The 3,891-nt window shown below is 46.4% G+C and overlaps 1 pseudogene; it reads left to right on the top strand.

The window, feature by feature from the left end:
* The first annotated feature begins 306 nt into the window (after positions 1–306).
* LOC145719914 (synapse differentiation-inducing gene protein 1 pseudogene) lies at positions 307–3,723 on the top strand (annotated as a pseudogene).
* Positions 3,724–3,891: the final 168 nt, after the last annotated feature.

Here is a 3,891-nt window from a genome sequence, read left to right as displayed (position 1 = left end):
TATTGGCAATCACAGGTTTCTCTAGAGCTGCAGTGGTTCCAATTTCTGCAGAGTCTCCTTTATTTGGAAGCAAAGACCTTATAGGGATGTGAGCAATCAATTTCTGGCTTTCTCTGACTGGCTGCCCTGATAGAGCCTTTTAAAAATTGGTAGAATAGGTAGGACTAGAATATCATCTGACAACCCCCCCCCCGCCCCCCAGCTTCTGTGCATATCAGCTGACTAGTACACGCTGAAACAGCAAGGGTCTGGGTGATTAGATTTTTTTTCAGGTGTGATTTTCTTGTCTCATCTCTGTTTCCTCCTCCTCCAGGAGAAATGGGTCCCATGAGGCAAGTGTGACCTTGGAGTGCGGCCCACCAGCCTGACGCCCAGTCGGGAAGGGAGAGAACCATGGATGGCATAATTGAACAGAAGAGCGTGCTGGTGCACAGTAAAATCAGTGATGCTGGTAAGAGGAATGGCTTAATTAACACAAGAAACTTCATGGCTGAGAACAGAGATGGCCTGGTGTCCGTTTACCCAGCGCCACAGTACCAGAGCTGCCGGGTGGTGGGCAGCGCAGCACCAGCCAGCCTGGATGGCAGCAGGAATGAGCCAGTCCAGCAACTGCTGGACCCCAACACACTTCAGCAGTCTGTGGAGTCCCATTTCCGACCCAACATCATTCTCTACTCGGAGGGTGTGCTGCGCTCTTGGGGGGATGGCGTGGCTGCCGACTGTTGTGAGACTACCTTCATTGAGGACCGGTCACCCACCAAAGAGAGTCTGGAGTACCCCGATGGGAAGTTCATCGACCTCTCGGCTGATGACATCAAGATCCACACCCTCTCCTATGACGTGGAGGAGGAGGAGGAATTCCAGGAGCTGGAGGTCAGAGGATGTATTTATCATGAGCCTTTGAGAACGGGACATGGGGATTGGGTGGGGACCCATGAGTGCCTGGCAAAAGTTAGGGAATGCAACTAGTGTGCAAAAATGCAGAGAAACTGAAACATTGTTAAATATCCATTGAAAATGAAGTGGAGAAAGACTAGGTGACCAACACCCAGTAGGGGCTTCAGCAGGGATGCTGGCAGAGATGACCCAAGGTAATGGCCATGAGAATGGGGCTACTGGTGGACTAAAGGGTTGCCAGCACCAGAAGTCAGTTGGGGATTCCTGCTAACACCCCCCACTTGGGACAGAGGGGTCATTGGCAAAAGTGATCAAGGTGAGAGAGGGACACAGGGTCCTAGGGCCACATGAGGCTAGAAAGGCATGTGTGGGGACAATTTGAGAAGAGTTTTTGCTGCCACAAGCAGTTTCCTTAATTTGGCATTTCAAAGTTTCTACTAAGGGATCCTTGGCATAGCTAAATCTGCTGGAAAAAATAGTAGGAATGCTAGCCTAAAGGGAAGATGAGTTGAGTTGTTTCAAGAGTCACTTCTTCAGTAGACTGGGGGGCAAGTAAGGGCATTTGTATTACATGCTTTGAAACGTGCACTTTGGACATGCAGCCAAGGAAACCAGAAGCATCAGGCCTGGAGGTGCAATGAGAACCAGAAGCAGCTGGAAAGAGATGGTTTTAATTAGAAAGGAAATTCAGAAATGGGAAATGTTTTGTAGCAATTCCTGTGAATGGAACCCATGAAAACCAACTGGCAGGGAGTCCAGAGAAGTCAAGTTATAGGAAAGGCCATCAGAGCAGACCTTCACATCTTCTGGTGACACCTGTTAAGGGGAACAGGCTCTGGCAATGCCAAAGTTTTTAGAAAGCTGTAAGAAGTACTTTGGCTTCCATTCACAAGGCTCTGTCATGTGTCCATTCTTTTCCAAGGCCTGAGGGTATTGCTAAATGCAGAAGTATAAATGTCTCTTGACCTGCATGAAGTTCAGAAAGCAAATATACAAAAATGCACTTTTCACAAAACACAGGAGTTATGATGGTAGAGTACCAATCCTGCTCTGAGAGCATGCAAAGGATTAGGAGATGGGACTCCAAGTGTAACGTGAGGGGTCAGGAGTCATCACAGAGGAAGCACCCCCTGCACTACATCTTGAGGAGGAGAACGAGACTATGAACAAAAAGGCTCATGGGGAGGTGGTGGGAGAACCCTGGTCCAAGGGGACAGCATGAGCAGAAAAAGCACAGAGGCATCCAACCTAGGATGCAGAGAACAGTAACTGATTACAGTTGCTAAGACTTATGGATCATGGAAGTCGGGAGACAGGACCATAACTGAGGACCATACCAGCCTTCAAAGGGAGGCTGGAATTTAGGCGAGGTCACAGACCCAGATGTCTACAAGAGGAAGGACAGGTAACAACATCAAGAAGGAACACTATATTGAGGGGAGTGGCCTGAGACTAGAGAGTCCAGGCCCACCCTCAGCCATAGGGATGCTGCTTGCTGCACCTCATAGGCCACACTGCTAGGCACCTGAGGGGTTTCAGGCAGGAAGGCTGGGGTCAGATTCGAGTTTTCAGAAGCTGCTATGGCTGCAAAGTGGGACAGTGGGACAGAGTGGGGAGATGGGGGAGGGGGAAGGGCATGGGGCTAGGACCAAACTAGATTCACAGAACCTATTGGGACCTGTCATAAGAGATGGTGAGAGAATCAGGACAGCATTAGAAGTGAATAAATACTTAAGAAGTGAAGTTTGCCATTGTTCAGAGATGATGGGAAGGAAGGGGTCAGGCCTGTCCTGTGCAAAGATGTCCCTAAGCTTCCAAATGGTCAAGCTGGTCAGCAGAGGATTTTCAGCTTTGTTAGGAATATTTGGAAAATAAGCTCCAATATATAATATCTATCAGAATTTAAAAGTTTGGGATAGTTACTTAACTGAAAATGTAAAAGAAATTCGTGGAAGTTTCCATCATCACTTTGTCACTTGTGTGGGCTTCATTCCTCCCTCCCTCTCCTTATATCCATTGACTTAAAGTCCATATCCTTGAATAACTACATTCCACCAGGGTAGGTGAGGATGAACAGGTGAATAACCCATCTTCTTAGTCCTTAGTCTACTTCTGTTCTGTGACTTCATAATGAAATACACTGAAAGGAATCGTATTCCTTTTCCTTTAAGACTTGCATGGGCTTCAGATTGAGCTTGCAAATAAATACAGCCATTATTTAAATGCAAATGTTCTTTTCATAATATGTCTTAATCTACATTTTTGGCAGTCGATTACTGAATCCATTTTTTTGCAACAGTTTTCACACAATGACCTCAGCCAATAGATGAGGCTTTTGGAACTCTGCAGAGGACCAGAACCCACTTAGAGACAGTCTTTTAAATTAAATGCTAGGAGGTGGGTGGCTGGCACAACAAGCTTTTCTACCAGGTCAGTCCAAGGCTTTGACAGGTAGTGCAGGTTTCTGGGGAAGTGAGCTCTGCCACCCAGTTTGTTTCCCTGTCCTGGCAACAGTAGCAATAGCCCATCAGAAACAGTTAAATTTAATGATACAGCAGCTGGAAACTTTACTTGTGATTATAGTGTCTAGTGTGTAGTAACATGTTTATAGTCACCTCTGATGGCATGGTGGAACATGCTGGCATTTATACCTTAGTCAGAAAGGGCACACCCAATGACATCGGTGCAACAAGTTGTTTAAAAGTTGGGCTGCCTCATTTGCAACAATGTGGATGGAACTGGAGGGTGTTATGCTGAGCGAAATAAGTCAAACAAAGACATGTATCATATGACCTCACTGATGTGAGGAATTCTTAATCTCAGGAAACAAACTGAGGGTTGCTGGAGTGGTGGGGGGTGGGAGGGATGGGGTGTCTGGGTGATAGACATTGGGGAGGGTATGTGCTATGGTGAGCTCTGTGAATTGTGTAAGACTGTTGAATCACAGATGTGTACCTCTGAAACAAATAATATATTATATGTTAAAAAAAAAAA

The sequence above is a fragment of the Leptonychotes weddellii genome, unplaced genomic scaffold (genome assembly GCF_054177405.1).
Source record: "Leptonychotes weddellii isolate Sample4059 unplaced genomic scaffold, ASM5417740v2 HiC_scaffold_8244, whole genome shotgun sequence".
NCBI classification, from domain to species: Eukaryota; Metazoa; Chordata; class Mammalia; order Carnivora; family Phocidae; genus Leptonychotes; species Leptonychotes weddellii.
The sequence above is the reverse complement of the archived record's forward strand: the minus strand, read 5'-3'. Positions and strand labels throughout refer to the sequence as shown.